Here is a 20,944-nt window from a genome sequence, read left to right on the forward strand (position 1 = left end):
AGACAAAACCCAAACAATTCACTGTAGGGCCCCACCATAAACAAAGTCATATATGAACATTATTTTTATTGCAAAAGCTGTAAATGTTTCCTGGAAACTCATCTGTGAAGTTCCTGAATACTACATACCTAATACAGCCTCTGCCTCTACATTTTCCAGGAGACAGGAAGATTTTTGAATATCATTCTCCCGTTCTAGTAGAAGTGCTCAGGTTAAAAGAGTATGGCTACCTAGAGTCTTACAATTTTAGAATTTTGATTATAAGCATTTATTTTTTCTTCAGGAAAGGGCAGTAGCAACCATCCACAGATAACTTAACTGACTTTCTGAATTTAACTCTGATTTTTCATTTAAGTTCCTGGAAAGAACGTTATTGTTCTTGCCATTAATCTGTGTGACAAGGAGGAATACCTTTGCACAATGAAATAATCTAGTTTCATTTACTCTCTTATCCATCTTACTTCCTCAGCAAGAGGTGTTTCTTCATTTCTTCTCCAGTTTGTTTTTGCATTTGCTTCCTTGTTAGGCTTTCACACGTAGGTCACCAGCCCTGAAAAACACTTGGAGCACACAGTAACACATATCTCATAAAGGCAGATCTTTTCAAATGAGTTGATTCTACTTTTCTAGACCAAGCTTGTATCAACAGTACTCTACCAAATAAATGCAATTGAGGAAATAAAAATCACAGCATTATATGGGCAAGCTGCAACAATGCCATTAATTTGCTCACCTGCCTGTCCTGCCTCCTCCCACCCTAGCCCTACGACACTTCAAGATCTTTCAGACGCCTTTAGTATTTAGTTAAACAAAGGTGTTTTGCCCTGTTCCAAGTCTTATCTTTCAGTTACTTGCCTACATACCTCTAAGAGACAATTTTTAGCATATAGCCTTTTGTTTCCTTTCTAGCACCATGCAGACCACCCATCACTTCAGCCCCTTTACCCTTCCTTCCCTTCCTACAGCTCGTTGCATTCCTCTGTTGCATCTTAGGTTTAATTTTTTTCATTGGATCAACACAACATGTTAATCTCATAACAGATTCAGTTTGTAACAGATGAAGCCCTGATTGTAAGTGGTCCTTGGATGCTACCATAATAAAAAGTGACACCATATATTTTGGTTTTAAAATAAGCTTCTGATTCATGCTTGTCTGTTATTGACAAGACCACGCGAGTGTGACAGAAATAAACCGTGTGACCTCCATATCAGCAGGGGATCTGTTTTAGGTTGTGCTCACAGAGCAGAAATGAGAGAAGGGGGAACCAAACAAGCAGCACTTCAGTCTTCTTTTTTTTTTTTTTTTTTTCCCCTTAGTGTTTACCTTAGCATATCACAGCGCTGCGTTAGCATCCTCCAGGGCTTCCGTCTGGCTTGAACTTATGTTTATAGCATAGTGTCATCTCAACATTGTGACTGCTATCACATAAATGTGTCAACACATTTCCAAATTCTACAAAACAAACAGCAGTGGCTTGTTATATCTTACAGTATAAAGACAAGTGTCAGACAGCAAACTACTGTCAAGCAGGTGAGCTGCAAATATCCTTCTAAATAGAGATAACTTTGCTAACTAAAAGCATTTCAGGGCCTAGAAAGGATAATGCTTATTTTCTTATCCCCTCAATGAAGAAAAACTAACTTCTCTTAAGCTCAAGATTTTGCTCACAGAGGTCCATTTTTAGAACTGCAACTCTTAGCATTCCCATTAGGTTCTGCTTGCAATTTAAACTTCTGCCACCAAAAGACAGACAAACCTACTGGGTGCGGTCCAATGCCTTTCCAGAAGGTCTCTCAAACCATATGTTTTTAAAAGTTTTTAATCTACAATTAAAGCAATTTAAAAAAGCAAAAATCTCTGGGAAAAAACTTTATCTAGAAATGAGAGAAAATTTAATCTACTCTCATTTTCTGAAATGTTTAAAAGGTTCCAGCAAGTGCAAAACAGAAATTTCTTACCCAGTGATCAGTGTCTTCCCTCACAAACAGATGGGTGCATTCTGACCATGGGATCGGTGAACAGCTTTTCTACCAGATAGCATAATAGGGTTTGCCCTTAAAAAGAAAAAAAGAAAAAAACTTTACTTGTCCATCAGAAAACTTTAGGAATACTTTCACTAATCTCTTTTTTCATATTTCCAATCACAGAAACGTTGAGAATTACAGGACAACAGGTATGTTTGAACAGTGTCTGTATGACATGACATATTCACTTGTGCACAGGCATGTGGGTTAACTGAGGTTAATTCTGAGATACAGAATTTGTAATGATGATATCACAACATTTTAGGGGATCACAGTAATATGCAATTACTTCCAGTCCTGTACCTCGAGTCTTTGAGATGAAGCCTGTTCAAGCCAGTAAACACACTTTTCAGAATAACCGTTTATAACAAAAATTGTTATAATTGTGGACTGAGAACGTGGCTGTTCCATGTGCACCATAAGCATAAAGGTAAGGACAGTGCCTGATCATTGCAGTTAAAAGCCTAGAGAGGAAAACAGGTCATGTAGTTTCCCTGTGCTGTGAGCCTCTCCCTGCTGCATCCCCAGAGAAGCCAGATTCTGTCTAATCAGCCAGGTAGATGAAAATGATCGCTAGCTTATTTTGCTGCAGCACAGCACATTCCTAGGACCCCAGCCCTTAGGGGGTTTACTGAACTTGCCGTGTATTATGCTCACTTGGCTGTCTCATTAAACACTACATTTGGCAAATTCTATCTGCCTTAGGCTATGTCTACACTGTAAAGCTTTGCCAAAGTTTTGCACACCCAAGGTCAGCTCAGGGCATGGAAAACGCACATCCTGTAGCTGACGCTGCTACATTGGTGGGACTCCAGGGACTGATAAATTTGTGCTGGCAACAGAGTCAGTGTCAGTATACTTCTGCTGTTTAGGAAGGCGAAGTCCCTAAACCTGCATAAAACCCTCTGACAGCATATACTGTGCTTCCATCAGGCATTGTCTTCTAGCAACAGCAGAATAAATAGTTTTTGCCAGGTACACAAGACTACTAATTGCCAGTTCAGTTACTTGTACATTCCCATCTGGGCTTCTCTTTGTTCGCTCTCTCCTCCTCATACACCATATATCTCCCTTGCCTTTACTTTGGAAAAGACTCACAGGTGCCTCAGGATGTAACAGAAATTCTCTGTGAATTTTTCATGTTATGTTTACAAAATACACAGGTTAAAACACGCTTTTGGAACTCAGTTTATTGGAGATATCAATTATACGAAAGCTCCTTTTGTTAAAAATATTATCAACATTTCATAGGAGAGATGTCTTCAGTACCAAGAACATAAAGTGATGGGAGCCAAGGGAGTCAGACAGTGATTCACAAAGAGGGCAACACCAAGTCTTTTGAATTGCCACTGATACATCATGACAAACATTCCCAAACACATTCTCTGCAAAATAAACTGCGCCCTTTCTCCTTAGAATAAACATCCTCGATATACTTAATGAAACCAGGAATGTGCCATAAGTAATGATAATGTAGTGCAGGAGACAGCTTTTCTTGAGGTTACCCAAAATATTTTTGCTGCTTCATCAGATGTATTGTTAGAGCTCACCAAACCCAGAGCTGTTGTGCACCTGTTTTCTCTCAGACACATCTTATTTTTCTTCCTTGGGAGTCCCAACTGGCATACAGGTTTTCTTAAATTGCTACAAAAGCAATGCCCCAAAAGATGGGGAATTGCTTTCTGTAATGAGAGGTGAATAAGCAGGTGGACTCAGTTGACCAGAATGGACAAGGAGAAGGCAAGAGCTGGTGCTACCATCAGCACAGGAGGCAGGAGAAGAAATGGCAGCTGTATGTAGGTGAGCAATCACAGCAGTATCAGGGGCTTCTATTTGGGGGTGCTGGAAGCAGGAAAATTTTAGGTAGGTTGAGGAGAGAAAGCAGTAGCTTGGGGCTAGAAAAAAACTGGCAGAGAGGTGGTTCTGTTGGGAGTCACTCAGCTATGAAATCACAAACTCAGGGAAAATATTTATGAAAACCCAGATTCACTTCACCTGAAGGCACAAAAAGCAGTCTGTTTTCTTCATTTGCTTTTAATTTCTTTTTCTTGTTTGAATGCCCTGTGATATTATTCCAAAATTATTTTTAAGAAGTTTCTCCTTTAGGTAGATACTGGATTCTGCCTAATGGAATGGATTCTCAGCCTGTGGGGTTCCCAAGCACAGAAAAATTAATCTCACACCAGTAACTGCAGCAAACCCATCAGCAGAAACAGCAAGTGGCAAAAGGTTGGAACAGACAAGGGTTTTGAGCTTGTGTCCAGTTCAGGAACAGAAGCAGCACTCAACTCACCAGGCAAACTCAGAAAATAGGAACAGCCTCACTGAAATACGTGCAGATAAATCACTTAAAACAACATCACGAATCTTGCTGAAAAACAAAACAAAACAAAAAAAAGAACAAAACACAAATAATACTGTCACTAAGCCCCTGTTCTAAAGGGCCCAGAATAATAATAAAAAATAAATCTGGGCAACTGTATGCACACAAAATAGAAGAGACTACTTCCCTATGATAACCATCACAAGTGGCTGTATCAACATTTTTGCACTCTGACTTCAGGAAACCAAACAAATATCTCATGTATGCAGTGAACTTTCTTCTTGCAACAAGCAAACAAAAATTATTCTCTTAACAAACATACAATAGACAAAAGAGCTACTGAGAGAGATCTTAAAAAAACTGTTATACAAGTGAACACAAAAGCTGGGGAGAGGTAATAGAGTGCTCTCTTCCTTCCAGACACAGGAGGCTGGGTGTCACATACGCCGATTACTCATGGCTGGTGTTGCACAGAGGTAGTCTATATGTCTATGTGAGAGACTACTTTCACCACACAGGAAACAAATGAACACATCATGCTGCTGGGGGGACCCAGCAGTAGGAAAAAGGAACAAATAGACGATGCAACCAGATATCTAAAAGCTCAAAATCACTGGAATGCTCAGCCAAGATTAGATAGGACTTCTCGTCAGGAAGAAATCAGTTCCGTATGAAAAAAAAATCCCAGACTGATAAATACCAAAATTTGATATTTTTCAGCAATTATATTGCCTGAAGGATTTCAGGGAGTGTCATTATAAAACCTGCGCTGCAGGAAATGCTCCCTTTGTGAAACTTGTAAAGCATGTTAAAATGTAATCTGTCCTATAAGGGACAAAAACTGATGAAAACCTCTGTCTCACCACACTGAACATAGATCTGTTAACAATGTGGGCACAGTCAAGTCACATTAAAGTCTGCATTATGTTCCCATTGATTTTGCACATAAAAGAGAGGTTGGGACACTGCACTAGCAAGTAAGGAAAATGGTATACAAGGCAGTTTTGGAAGATATTTTAGGGACTTTTTCTAAAAAGTATTACACCCAAAGACAGTCAATTACCACTGAACTAAACCACATTGAAAACAGCATAGGGGATTTGTTGCATTTCTCTAAGCAGCCCAGCATCTCTAGATTTGTGTTTGCCCTCACATATTACCTCCCTTACATTAGGGAATGGTGTCCTCAAGAAGCCAGCCTAGCTACATCACTAACAGTAATAAACAAGCAAGAACCATTTTAAACTTAGGAAGATTTAAAATGAGATCCAAAGAAATGCTTGTGCATTTCTTTCATTTTCAGGAAAAGAAAAAAAATCTTCTGTGGAATTAAAGTGGGGAGGGGGTGGCTTCCCTAGAGGTTCAAATATATCTTCCAGGCAGCACAAAAAAATGTTGGTATTCTGTACCACCCAGTGCCTGCCCACTTCTATGCTTGATTACCTCGATAAATCAGAAAACCTGTTTGTTATAGGCTCTCCTTCCATTACAGCTGTTGCTCTGGTTAACATCTTCTGAATCATCCAATTTATCAGGATCACATACATAGGGTTTTAATCCTTTGATTTTTTAAGTTACTTTGTTCTGAATTTTTCGCTTCATCCCCTCACTGACAGAGGAACTGTATAAAGATAAATAAGTCAGAGAAGCATTGTTTTTCTCCCCCGCTTTTTATTTTGCAGGGGGCATAGGGAGGGGGGAACAGTTCTCCATTTCACGGTTCTTTAGTAGTATCACTCAGCACTGATGTTACAGCCTGAAATTCAGAGTCTGAAAACCAGTGCTGAACTTCTAAAGTACAGTTAGCCCTACTGTGTTCTCCCAGTCATTAAAATGCTATCTTTGAAAAACTGCATGTTAAACAGACAAATAGCTTGGTGGTTATTCCAAGCCCTCTATCAGTGTGTTGCCTTTCAGTACTAATTTTTGTAAAAAGAACAAAACCAGGAACTGAGTTACAGCTAAAGCGTAATTGCAACATAAATTATATGGAGTGTCAAAGCTGGAAAGGGAAATGGGGAACACAGTAGGTCAAATGCTTGCTAATGGACTATCAAGTCATTCACCTGCTCAAATCAAAATCAGACATGAGTACCACCAGTGGAAGGGAACACAATCTGTAACACTGTTTCTCTCAGCACCATCCTGGGATTAATGCCCGCTAACACCCCCACATGCTCTAACAGTCACTCTCAACATGTCCATGGGTTAACCCATTTGCTTAGTTTAACCTGATAGATTACTGGCAAGTGAGGAATATGACCAGAATGCATTATGAACAGCGACAAAAACTGTTGGGGAACTTCTGTAGCAAGACCACCTCCTCCTGTGAGAGCTGAGGCAAACAGTAAGTCCCCACTAGAGGAGAGAACTTCACTCTTTGTCTGCACAATGCCCAACATTTGGAATGCCTGAACTCTCAGCATCACTGCAATATGAACAATAAATCATAGTAACAGCCCATAAATAAAGGGAAGGCACTACTTTCTAATGGTGTTAGATCTTTTTTTATAAAATAGCACACATGCATAAAAAGATACAAGAAAAGAGGGATGATGACTAAATCTGTTTTTTGAAAATCAGACTGTATATTTATCTTGTAAGAAGTAGCTCTAAAGAGATTCCCAAGATTGAGTTGTTCCAAGTCATAGCTACATTCAAGATAGAGAATTTAATCAGGCTATTTATTAAAGCAAATGGAATTGGTAGAGAAGAAACATCTCTAATGTTTCACATACCTCAAGTTTGATAATACTTGCACCAGCATTTACAAATCCCTAAAGAAGAAAATATTGCAGTACTCTTTTTCTATCCTCCTCACTTGCCTTTTTGCCCCTACTTTTTTACCTGGCAATAAAGGAAAAACCTTCCAGCCCTACAAGAAAGTAGTTTATTTACCAGTATAATGGATTCAAGACCTGAATCTAAGGTTACCAAATGAAAAAGTACCTGCCTAGATGCATTATGTGAGAAAGAAGGAGTATTTAATTATTAAGTTCCTATAAACATAATGAAGAATTTTGCTTTTAATTTTTAAGAGCTACTCAGGATATATGGATCAAAAAGAAAAATCTATAATATAAGAAAGAAGGGGACAGAGTCTTTATCAGGATCTGCTGTGGTAGGACAAGGTGAAATGGTTTCACACTAAGAGGTGCGATTTAGACTGGATACAAGGAAGAAGTTTTTTACAATAATGGTGGTGAGGCACAGCAACGGGTAACCCAGAGAGGTGGTGGGTGCCTTGTCCCTGGAGATATGCAAGGTCAGGCTGGACCAGAATCAGAGCAACCTGATCGGGCTGTAGGTGCCTCTGCTCACTGCTGGGGAGTTGGACCAGGTGACCTTTAAGGGTCCCTTCCAACACAAATGACTCTATCTTTCTAAGATATCTATGAAAGTACAATTTCTGGCCTCTGGTATTAAAGACAGAAAAAGAAAGACAAAGAAAACATGATTAAAAGTGAAAAATGAAGCACATACACAAGTCTTCCATGAAAAAAATCTGTCTAGTATATGCTATAGGAAAACTTAAGTAGATGTTTTTGATGGAATTTATCTGGTGTATTAAATACTTGTAGAAAATACTATGTACTAAAGACTTTGAGCTCTTGCCTTGATTTGGCACCATTATACAGGATAAATCTTACTTGTAGTGGAAAATCCTGAAATAATAAACTAAACTTGAACAGAAAGAATTTTGTGAAGATCTTCAATATCAAAAGTAAGTTTTTTCACAGAGTATCTCCTACAAGTAGGGACTCAATATGCAATGTGTCTGCATTATCAGACATAAAACTGTAGGCCCAGTCCTGCAACAAGCTGGAGCTGCTTGAGAAAGGCATTCATCATTTTTCAGGATCGCTCTTGTATTCTGCAAACTACAGAGTGAAAAGAATCTCTTGAACAAATTAAATCAGCCAGCTCCGGAGTGAAAAACAGTCATCAGGAATACATGTGAAAAAGTAATGAATAAAGCAGCAACACGAACAATTGCCCCCTGTAATAGTTCCATTTAATCTTATGGTCTTTCAACAGAAAACTTCCAAACACTAGGAATATATTGGAAATGCATGTTCTTCTGCCCAGTGAAGCTGCTATTCAGGTTGCATTACATGCATTTGCATAATGGATAAACTGAGGTGCAGGGTAGTTGACATAAATTATTTCAAACACAGCACTAGGGATCCAGAGCTTTCACTAAAAGAGACTGACAGCACAAGTAGCTGTATTAGGACTATTAAAAACAGGCAAATGAAAAGCAACGTTCCACTCTCCAAATGTCTGACTGTGAAGACTATGTTACTATCAAGACAAGACAAAGTACCCTCACTTTATCAGGAAACGCCACCTGCGTGTTACTGTAGCAAAATTCCCTCATTCAGAAAAGACAGATTCAAAAGTAGTAGTATTAGGCAGCATCCACCTCCAGCTGGGCAAGACAAACTTAAGCTGATGCCAAATATCATGCTGTAGGAATGAAAAAAAGATACACACCAAGGAAGATAAAAATGCAGCACATAGAAAGGTAACAAATAATCCAGTACAAACATTTATCAGACTGTGATGAAACTTGGGCTGACAAACAGAAACGGCATTGCTCAGAAAATAGGTTGGAAGAGATGACACTGTCTTTTAGAATTACTTGTTGAAAAAAGAAGGGAAAAAAAAGCCAAGTAGCAACACATCTCCAAATATCAGACTTCAAAAATAGGGACAGACGTGGTAAAGGTCACTATTATTCTTTATAAAATAGGAAAGACTTTCTACTTTCAAGCCTATAATTAGACTTCAATGGAAAGTTACTTTGTAAACTCAAGAAAATTGCCAAACTTTCAATAGAATTTGGAGAATAGTACAATCTTTATTCAAGTCTGGTCTAGTCTGGTCTGGACACATGTTATATTTTAACAAGTACTTCGCATTGGAAAAGTAGTCAGTCGCAGCGATTTTTTAGTACCATTGGAACTAGATATTTCAAAATACATAAAGAAACAGATCATTGTAAAAGAGACATCAAAAGTTTTACCTTGAAGCTCTCCAAGACATCCAAGTTTTTAAGGGCAAGAATAATAAAGGTCTACTGCCTACCTCCACACCCCCCACTCTGTGGGACTGCATATTTTGCAGTCCTCTGTGAATGTCATTGGCTCTTGAAAGCCTCAGTGGACGGTGGGTCCTCATCACATCATCACTGTAACTCTGTACAGCTGGCAGCCCTTCTTCCAAGGAAGTCAGAACACACTTAGCTCAGATACTGAATTTCCTTTCACCTCTCCAGAGTATGGACTTTCCAATTCAGGGTTAAGCTTGTTTGCAGTTCACGGAGAAAAGGACTGCTGCTATTGCTGTTGTCTGCACTATGTATGACTTATAAACAAAGAATTCTGGTTTCTAGGGCTCTTTCCATTCTTTAAACAGTCACTCCCCAAATGAAAGTTTCCTGACCCTCAGAGCTGAACTTCTTCAACACTATGGGATGAACAGTCTGGATTTAAATCATCAAAAACAAGTATCCTGCTCTTTGATCTCAATTTATCCACATCTTGATTCAGAAGATGACCAGATCTGACCCCAAAGACCTTAGTCTGAACAAATCTCATCCCGAAATGACAAAACCATTTGTGAAGGAGAAACTTTCTGCCATCTTCCACACAAATCGTGCAAGATCTGAAGGCAAGGTTTCAGCAGTCAATAATCTCAGCCTCAGCCAGATAGGATTGAACACACAGACCTAAGCTGAACCCCACCTCTTCAGGCACTCTGCAGTCCCACAGCAACTCTTAGCACAGAGAGCTGGACACTCCTGCAATCATCAAAGCCATAAGCACTTCATTAAAAATAACAGTATCTTCCTCCTTGCTTGAAAATAGAAGTAATAATGTTAACCTCTACTTTAATACCATGTACTACTACAGACATCCCATAAACACCTAGTACTGCACAAAAGACATTTATTAAAGCTTAAATATAGCTGTCATTCCTTGCTACTTTCCAACAGGCAAAGAGACTCTCTTCAGACACAGTTTTGATTTTCCAGACAGTCGGGGTCTATGGTGGTCAGACAAGAAACTGAACTTTGAGAGCTCTGCAGCAATCCCTCCAGTCATCGTAAAACAGCTTTGATGGGATCAAAAGGGTGGTATCAGATGGGACTCATGGGAAGTTACATCAGACCTTTACTTGCCCACAGAAGGTCAGCAAGTCTGAGGGCTAAGAAACAGCATGCAAAGCATGGCACACATTGCAGGGTGTGGATAAAGAGGAAGGATCTTTCATAAGAAAGAAAAATAATTGACATGGCATATTATATCTGACTACAGTTTTCCTCTATTTCCTGGAGAAACCAAAGCACGGAGAGATAACAATTTGCATATACTCATGCATAGTAAGTGTATCAGAATGCATATATCTTAATTTGCAGGACATATCCTCTCTTACTCCTAGCATCCCATTCTGGCATTGCCTGGAAATGAATGCACTGGAGAATTTGTACTTGTAAATCTCATGCTTTAAGTGTTACTCACTTTCTTGAAAATTGAAGCAGTTCTAACCGCTGGTCTTTTTATTCAAAATTCTGTCCAGTTCCAACTAGCTGTGAGCGTATTTAAAACCTAGTTTTTCCTTTGTCAGATCCACACAGGAGATAATAGTACAAAGCAGCAGACCTCCTGGCTGACTTCCCAAGAATGATGTGGATCCTCTGTTCTGGCACACCCAGCACCTGTTGAAGGATACAGACCTCACAGGGTCAGGGGTGACAGCCCAGCTCCTCCTGGCACTCCAGGAGACTGTCTCTATACAGATCTGAAAGTGCTAGCAAGTCCAACATTATTTCAACTTCTTCACAGAAATTCAGTACCAGAAAAACCAACAAATTTGAACAAGAGATGACAGTTTTCAGGTAACAACTAACTGAGTTTGGTGATGGAAGTTAGAGTGTATTATAATTTATTCTTAATAGCAAAGTATCGTCTTTGGCAGTTTTCCTGAATGAAAGATGAGGTCTCCATATATTAAGCCAACATGCACCAAGGTTCTATTCTGCCCATATCCTTGATCAAGAATAACTGGCAATTATGAAAGTGCTAAGCATGTTTTGACAGTACAGCAGAAGATATGCAATAGTCCCTTCTGATGTAGTACTGTGCCCTAACAACACTAGTTGTTCACCCCACCGAGTTCTGGGGATGAACACTTCCCAGTGCCATCTGAAAGGAGTGGGACCCATAACACTGGTCCCTTCAGCCTCACTTCTCACCTCAACTCTGTTGAGCTAAGAAGCGTTGCCCTGGCAAAACTGAGCTCAGCATCCCCATTATTTCAAATTCTTCCTCTCCCCACTAAAACTGTCAATAAATGGGCTTATTGTGGTTGTGCCAGTAAGCTACAAAACAAATATTGCTCAAGAAACCCCTTCTAATCATCTGCTAGAAAATGGATCCTCATAATTTCTTTTCAGCTTAGTTATTATAACACAGCAAGTATTGTCTTCTTTAAAACAAGAGATTGGATGTAGGCTCACATGGGTGAAGACTCGCTGTTACTAAATGTCCTCTCTAGAGTTTAAAGCAAGGCCTTTTTCCTTTTAAATTCCTCTACAACATCTATAAGCTTTAACTCTCATACCACTAAGAAAGTGTAACTCAGTTTTATAGAGACCTATTTAAAATGAGAGATGAATGCACCAGAAATTCTATTCTGCTGTTGAAAGGCACATTGACCTTGAGACTTGCAATAACGTCCAGAATTAGCTTGTCAGCAGCCTAGAGATCCAATCTCAGTTTTCATGGAACCATTCCCAGAGCAGGTAGATAATGCCCAATCTTCAAAGTAACTATGTCTCAAGTTTATCAAACAAGCAGGAAAAAAAATGACACACCAAAGGGCCTATTCACTAAATAGTGGCTTACATGGATCGGCCAAGCATGTGAAGATCTATTTTTCTTGCCTGGGTGACAGAAATGTTGCACTACAAAGGGCATGAATACGACCTGTAGGTAGATTAGGTGGGTTCAGCAGGGACAGAATTAATTATTTCAGCCTGATCACAAAACCACTTTGAACACCAGAGTTTAGAATTTGAGTCAAGTATTAAGTTCAACTTGAGTAGTAGAGACCAAGAAAAAAAAAAAGAAAAAAAAGAAAAGCTAGTGAAAAATGTAGACAGTCTCAACAGCTAAAAAAAAAAAAAAAAAAAAAAATCCACAATATTAACTCAAAGCAATTAAGGCCTATATGTTTATCTCAAGAGTAAAGAACAAGATGTTTTGGGATTTATCTAAACAAAATTCAAATTCCCTTGAAGAAACAAAACAAAAAAAAATTGAAGTGTAGGCTTGAACTACAATAAACAGGCTTAAAACCTCATAATAATTTGATGTAAATAATAATAAAAACAAAACAATCAAAACCCAACCAAACAACAACAAAAACCCTAATTGTTCTTCAATGCAAAGAAAACTTTGTCTACACTTCTGCTCAAGTGTGGATGTATTTGGAGCATAGAATAAATAACAGCCATGTTCCTGAGCAGGATGACTAAGCCATCCTTAGTATAAAATTAGTGTCTGTATTCCTGAAGCAAACAATGAGGACAAATCCTCACAAAGGTGATTCTAAGCCTCAATCCTCATAGTTTTTGCTACATACGTTTTATTCTCTGATGCCTCTGTACATTGCCACACAGGCTGATACACCTAGGAACAGAAGTCAACACGGTTTTCAATTAATTTACTGCTTCTGGAGTCTTCATGATGAGTATGTCTTCATGATGAATATTGTACTCCTCACATAATTTTCCTCATCTCAGTGCATCGTTCAAGATAGCTTTCAGCCCCAGACCCACTCCTAGACTACACTTACCAATCTGCCAGTCCTGGAATCTCCTGCCTCTTCTCTTCCTGCTCTTAGCTACTCAGCATGAACAGTGTCTCAGAGAAGACCACGTCCTTGTCCCAGGGCTGAGTCAGCAGTAGCTGGTGTTTGCAAGCAGATGGAGATACTTCAAAGAAACCTCCCTTCAGTTCGCAAAGAATGCATGGCAAAACTGGCAACACAAGAACACAGAGTGATCAAAATCCTTTGGCACATTTAGGTTTAGGGAAAATATATTATTATGTGGGCATTACACTTTCTGTCTGTCAGGGATGAGGGAGCTGTACTGAGAGATGAAGCTTCGATAATATCAACAAGTAACATGCAAGTATTTGCCACAGCCTCTGTACCTGATATTAAATTGACCACAGTAATTCACTGAAATCAATTAAGTAACATGAGTGTAAACTAAAATAAGTGAAAAGTAAGATCCAGGGATTCTTCAGCCTTACTTCAGAGATTTGCCAGCAATATAGAGATGTTTCTGATTTAATGTCTTCTTTTCAGGTCTAACTTCATTTTGGTGCTAGGCCAAAATAATCCATAGAAGAAAGCAAGAAAGTTGTAAGCATGATAGGAACATGTCATAACATGTTGCTGAACTAAGTTGGGGGAAGGTAAAAGGTACACAGAGTATCTGGTGCTCAAAGCCAGAAACAGAAGCCTTCCTGGGGCAGTGAGACAGAAGATTCAGTGGTGGGAGAGATACTCTGAAAAAGTCTATTCTTGCCTCTCATTCTTTCTCAAATTTTCTGAAACCCAATTGTTTCAAACACGGAATAAAAAAGCCTCACCACACACAACCACTTGACATTGCAAAGGGACTAAAAGTTCTACTAAACTGATAACAACCTGAAATAGCTCCATTAATCTCAAATGATGGAGCAGCTGACCAAAAAATAGACTTCCCAGTTGAAGCCCAAAATCTTCTTGGTGAGTGTACCTCTGCCACACCTGAAATATGGCTCCATTTCAGTTCCAAACTTTAAAACATTATCCAAGATTCAATCCAGATCTAGACACTCCAGCCTCATCATGTCCAGCTTTATGAACAGGAAGTACTTTTTCCTAAGAATATGTCAATACTCAGAAGTTACCTCATACAAAGTAATGAAGTGCTGTATTATATACAACAGGTAGATGATGCTTGCCCTTAAATGTTGATAAAGTGAAAACCAAGACAGAGAAAATACACATGGAGGTCAAGGAGAAGAAGCTAACATTATTTTAACTTACTGTAGCTTACTAACTCCTAATGTGGCTGAAGATATGAATTTCAAGGTTGCTGAACCAGGAAAGTGATGGTTTAAGAAAGTGGAAAGAAAAAAAAAAGGGGGGGATTGGCATTGAAATATGAGTGGGAGAACAACAGCTGATAATACAGAAGCCAACTGAGAGGAGAATGTAGAGGAGATCTAACAAAAGATAGCACAGAAAGAAAAATCAAGAGCTTACTATGTGTTAACCACATAAAACGTAATTTGTACTCAGTCTCTCAAAGACTAACTTTTCTTTCTAAAGGCTAACAGAATTTAAATTCTAAAGGAAACAACACAAGGAAATATATGTGTTTCCATCTAGTCTGAGCTCTAAAAGATCACAATTCAATGAACAGTACAGTAGAGATGGAACAAATGAACTTGCAGTTACATTAACATCAGAATATTCAGGAAAATTTTCTTTACAACTTCAAAACTTAGAAAACTGCCTTGCTTGAGGAGTTGGGGTCATGCTATTTCCCGTTGTTCCATTTTGGCATAATCACAAATACTGTTACTGAAAGAAAAATATATATTAAAAAAATCGCACTAGAAAGTACCAATGCAGAAAAGCAGAAAAACAGACTGGGTCAAAACTGCAGCCTGAACGTATTTGTTTCTATCCATAATAATGATTAATATTATGGCAACACCCTGTATTGAGGATATAAAAACAAAATCCTCTCCCAAGAAATGACTCAATGTCTTCACTCTCAACTATCTGTGAGATTCTTTGGAAAGAATATGCAGTTCTTAATGCACTAGTCTATTTCATCCAAAAAACCAAAAAACTGTCAGGCTATGCAAAGCTGCAGGGCAGCGAGTGCCTCATCACAATCACACCTGTCATTCTATCTCATGACAGCTACTGCAGTTTTGGAGTAGAGAAAACGTCTTGTAGTTTGAGATTAGGCTCCCAGTACGTAAAAGCATCAGAGAGATGATGATGAGAATGAAATAGAAATTTCAGAACATTTTAAAAGACAAATCAAATGAACCGTGATTCTGAGCCAACGCCCACTGCAGTCCATTGGAAAGCACTGCACTGCATTAACTTTCTTTTTTTCATAGTCTAACTTTTCTCCACTCTTTCCCAGGATTATCTCAAAAACCAGAGGAATAGGACTAAGTTCTACCTTTTTTTTTAATAACTTCAATTATGTTAACCAGAACTTTTCATTTACGTGCATTTTACAAGAGAGAGTAGTATAGATAAGGATACATCCCCCTCTTTTAACTCAATGAACTGCCTATAAAATTGAAAACCCATGACATATTCCTTTCATTCTCTGCAACTAAGGAAGGCACTACAGAGGGACCTGGATAGACTGGATCAATGGACCAAAGTACACCGTATGAGTTTCAATAGGGCCAAGCGTCAGGTCCTGCACTTTGGTCACAACAACCCCAGGCAACCCTACAGGCTTGGGGAGGAGTGGCTAAAAAGCTGCCTGACAGAAAGGGACCTTGGTGTGCTGATGGACAGTCGGCTGAATATGAGCCAGCAGTGTGCCCAGGTGGCCAAGGCCAATGGCATCCTGGCTTGGATCAGGAATGGAGTAGTGAGCAGGACTAGGGAAGTCATCCTGTCCCTGTACTCAGCATTGGTGAGGCCTCACCTTAAGCACTGCGTTCAGTTTTGGGCGCCTCAGTACAGAAAGGACATTGAGGTGCTGGAGCAGGTCCAAAGAAGGGCAACAAGGCTGGGGAAGGGCTTGGAGAATATGCCCTACGAAGAGAGACTAAAGGAACTGGGGCTGTTTAGTCTGGGGAAGGGGAGGCTGAGGGGAGACCTTATTGCTCTCTTCAAATACCTGAAAGCTGACTGCAGGGAGAGCAGGGTTGGTCTCTTCTCACTGGTAACAGGACAAGGGGAAATGGCCTCAAGCTGCACCAGGGGAGGTTTAGGTTGGAGAACAGGAAAAACTTCTTTACAGAAAGGGTTGTTAAGCACTGGAACAGGCTCCCCAGGGAGGTGGTTGAGTCACCGTCCCTCAATGTGTTTAAGAACCATTCGGATGTGGTGCTCAGGGACATGACTTAGTGGTGGGTTGTTAGAGTTAGAGTAGTATGGTTAGGTTGCGTTTGGACTTGACGATCTTGAAGGTCTTTTCCAACCCAAGCAATTCTACGATTCTATGATTTTAAATCTAGTGTTTCTCAGTTCAGTTTTCAGACACCATCTTAAATCAGATCTGCTGCTGAGTTTTCTGATAAAGTATTAGAGAGAAAACAGAGCAGAACCTGACTTTTGCTATGCTAAGTCTGAAAACTCCTTTCTGCTAAATGCAATTCTTCCAGGCTTTTGAAAACAAACAAAGAATGCCCTAAAATGTGCAGAAACAGTTGCCCAGAATAGGGCCCATTTCCCATTTGTATTGGTCATTTGAATAGTAAGCTCTTGGGATCTCCAAAAAGAAAAGTTTTTCTTAGTCTTGGCAGCACCTACCAAAGTTATATTTGCACATACATAGGGATCTAACCATTGCTCCAGCTGTGCTCAAACAGCCTCCATCACTCGACATTTACTTCATTTAGTGCATGGCACCTACTGCCCCACTGGAGAAGTCAAACTGAAAATACCATTTAAAAAAAACTTTGGCTCTCAATTTGGGCATGAAGTATAATGTTCAGGAGCACTGTGCACAAAGCAAGCAGGTGAAAGGCTTTCTAGTCTGAAAGTTTTCACATGAGGTGAGTAGTTCAAAGGAATGTGCAGTAGCTATTGAACCTGCAGTAGGTTGCAAGTCCAAGCTACAGCAGAAATCTGAAAGAAGACAGTGTCGGAGAGGAAGACAACATTCGCAAAAACATTTCTCTGCTGAGGGCTTTTTCTTTTTTCCTTTTCTTTTTCCTGAGCACAGCAGAAAATGCAGCAGGAGCATGAATTATTTTTGAGAGCAAGAGCATGCTTGCAAACATCACAAGATGAAGGAGAGGATATTAACACACTGAAAAAGAAAGTAGACAAGGAGAAAGTAACGGGATTTAGGGCAAACATTGCATGAGTATTCAGGATTTCCTGTACCCTCACTTTCCATATGAGTGGAGGGGTGTCAGTGTCATTCTCCAAATGACATCACGGAGGGAATCCATGCAGTAGAAAAGCTTGGACATTATTGTTTGAATATCTCTTCCATTCTTCCCTTTGGCCCAGAGCATTGGTGGGGTCTTTGAATTTAACCTTGGAAAAAAAACCCAAATATATTTAAGCATGCCAGGCATCCATGTGATTAGATGCGAGTAGATAAGTACTTCTTATGTTTTTCCTTATTTTGGGAAGAAGTGAGATGCTGACACAAAACAAAAAGCAAATGAATAAACCTGCTGATTTTTTCTCAGACACATCAGATTGGTCAGCTGATTACACAGATGAAACCTATACTCCAGGTAGAATCTTATCTGCCAGACTGACCATTTCAGTACATAGAGGAGCCAATAGTGTCTTGAGTAAATAATTAATCTATGGCTTAATTTCAAGGTAGGAAGTTGAATTAGTTTTTTGAAATAAACTATCTTCAGTACAGGAATGCACTTGAATACAAATTCAAAGCAAAATGGATTCCTTAGAACTACCCAGGAACAAAGTGCATCTAATATTCATTTGCTTAAGAAAGATGCCATCTGACTTCCAGATTTCAGAGTAAACACGCTGCTGAACACACAAGAACGGCATACTGTGTGCTCCACAAACAGCATGCCCATATCCCTCTAATAAAAGTACCCAAAACATCTACCTCTCAAAACTGTCTTATACACTTGGTTTACTCAAAAATACCATTCACTGAAAGTAGACATTAATTTACACTATAGCCTACATTGAGTGCAGTGACTTCTCACCTTACAGGTATCTATTTTCCCAGGTTCTGATATATGTCAACTGTAAGTACAATTAAGCTGTGTTCAAGATTGCTAGCTCTTTAAATTCTTAAAATAAAATTTAAAAGGTCAAAGAGAAAACAGCAGACAGAGTCATGCTTTTATCCATCCCCAAATTTGTTTACTTGAATTCAAACATAGGCCAAATTTTGCAAAACATCTTTATAGCCAGTTCTTCAAATTACAGAACTCTGTGTCAGCTGCAGCAATTAAAAATGTAACCAAGAAAATGGCTGTTTTAAGGCCAGACAAGTTGAGATTTCATGTTATCTTTCACAGTGGTGAGATCATATTCGACTACCAAGTTAATACTATAATCAAAATAAGTTGTTGTTTTAGAAGGGTCATGACAGACACATTCCTTCCTTCTGCCTTAAAGGAACAATTCTGCTTCTATAGCAATCAAGTGTCTCATGTTTCAGATTTTGTCAGATATTTCAGAATCATATCTTCAGAGCTTAGAAAAGGAATATTCCTTTTACTACTATACCTTACGTAAATAAATAAATAGAAAAACAAGTTTATTTAATGAATAGAGTATTCTTTACATCCCAGCTCAGATTTTAACTTGTGTAAGTTTAGCTACTTTCCACAGCGGCCCACACACAGCACTGCAGACAGAACTACCTCAATGTACAGAACAGGCTTTCTGAGTGCAGGCTACCTCATGGCCTTCCAGAAGAAGCTCTTCTCTGGCAACCTCTGAAGAATTTGTACTGCAGGTCTTTGCACCTTCCTCTTGGGTGCTCAAGCTAGGTTCCCTCAAGCATATTTAGTTTTCAATCTACAAAAAGGAAAACATGTTTGTAATTAACTTTTTTTTTTTTAAAACTTTTCTGTACATAAATCAGGAAAAGGGAAAGATACTGTTAAATGAAGACAGCTACCAAAGGAACTATTTTGTTTCCAATTAAGTTCATAAGAAAAAAGCCTTTTCAATGACTGGTTTCCGTTGTGTCTAACTAGACGCTCTCATTTGTTTTGCAGGGGCCCAAAGATTAGCCTTTCATTAGGGCAAAGTTTAGTGAAATGGCTAATTTAAAACTCATTCTCCTGCTCCCTAGATTTTTGTCTTCCTTTTAACTAAGATGATTTGCTGGTAAGTCATTTATCTTCCCTGACAGATGCTGCTGTTTAGCTTCTGATCACTTTGTAAAGTGCATACACACTCAATAAATAAATAAATTTCAAGGAAATTTTATGACATGGAAACAAGATTAAGAAAAAGACAGTTTCACAATGGTGTTGATTTTTTCTAACACATTATACTACCTCAGTAGTTAGCTAGTTACATTTTGTTTGCTACAAACTCCTCTTCCACCTTTTTCCTGTTTTATACTTCAGACATAGCTCAGATCAAACAGCATAGCCAGTATTTGACAAGACAGACTTTCTAAAAGCTCTTAAGAAACACCATGGAAACTCATACAGGTAGACTTAACACATAACAAATTTTCCTTCCCAAAAGTATTTAAAAAAACATTGCTAAAAGTATCCTTTTCAAGGTCAAGTACAGAACAATAACTTTCACAATTTCTTGCCCTTAATATAAACCTGTCTTACTTGAGAGAATATCTTTTGTGCAAACTATGTATCAGAAGGCTTCAACAAGGATAAAAAAGCAACTACTTCCACATTCATATGTAAAAGAAGAGAAATGCTACTCTGCCCTAATTAAGTTGTACTGGAAGAATTACTTCCACCCCTTCAGACTTGCCCCATTTCATTGGGGTTTCTAATTCACTTCCTGGCTTGAATAGCTAAAATCTAGGTGCATGGTAACACATTATTTCATTAAATCTACAGTGGCAGTAGCAATACACAGGCAGTTAAAATAAATATCTTCCTTCAGGCTGTAAAGTTCGTAATTGTCATTCTAAGTAAACCATGCTGTTACTCATTGCATTCATGGATACAGCCAGTATTACTCACTCTAACTACACAACGCAACCCTCAACAGCATACAACCACATATTACCCATCTTCTCCAAACTATGACACCAAGAGAGTCTCCTTCACCCAAAAGAAAGCTGAGTAGAAACATGCTGATGTTGTTTTGCAGCTCTGTGTTATTTGATTAAATTCCCATTTGTGGTATTCTTTTGCCCCTCCTTTTCTCAAGGCTGTATCTATCACACAGCTGTGGCACATTGGGTTGGGGAATTCATTTGGAGACTCAGAAAAGCAATAGCTTGGCAATTCCAGCACTGCAAAGGCAAAGCTGAAATGCCTTTATGTAGCACCTGCTGAGGGAACCCTTTACTGCTTTCATAATACGGAACAGGAGTTTGGCCCCAAGGGGAGGATCTCACTATACACATGCAAAACCCCAGGTTTTTGCCTCATTATAGTTATTGGCCTACCAATTAACTTGGTTCCTGTGAGAGCTGAGAGGAAGGCATTTTGTTCATAGAGATATTCAGGCCTTACAGTTTGTGAAGTGGTTTATTTTAAGGACTGTGTATGCCCCTAATTGGCATTTGTCATAAGTCATTCAAAATAATTTTCCTGGGCCAGATATAATACAAAGCCTCGCACCCCACTCTTTTACCGATGGGTAAACTGAGGCACAGAACATCTC

At 39.0% G+C, this 20,944-nt stretch overlaps 1 long non-coding RNA gene across 2 annotated transcripts in view; it reads right to left on the bottom strand.

Moving 5' to 3' along the window:
- LOC110403458 overlaps positions 1–20,944 on the bottom strand; it is a 78,269-nt gene that overhangs the window by 46,368 nt on the left and 10,957 nt on the right. For both annotated transcript variants that reach the window (XR_002441675.1, XR_002441674.1), the window contains 5 exons: positions 19,028–19,147; positions 13,214–13,397; positions 1,960–2,055; positions 1,325–1,453; positions 462–560 (listed from right to left, as the gene is read on the bottom strand). This is a non-coding gene — a long non-coding RNA (uncharacterized LOC110403458). The remainder of the gene's footprint in view (positions 1–461; positions 561–1,324; positions 1,454–1,959; positions 2,056–13,213; positions 13,398–19,027; positions 19,148–20,944) is intronic.

Source organism: Numida meleagris, chromosome 8 (genome assembly GCF_002078875.1).
Source record: "Numida meleagris isolate 19003 breed g44 Domestic line chromosome 8, NumMel1.0, whole genome shotgun sequence".
In the NCBI taxonomy this organism is placed as follows: Eukaryota; Metazoa; Chordata; class Aves; order Galliformes; family Numididae; genus Numida; species Numida meleagris.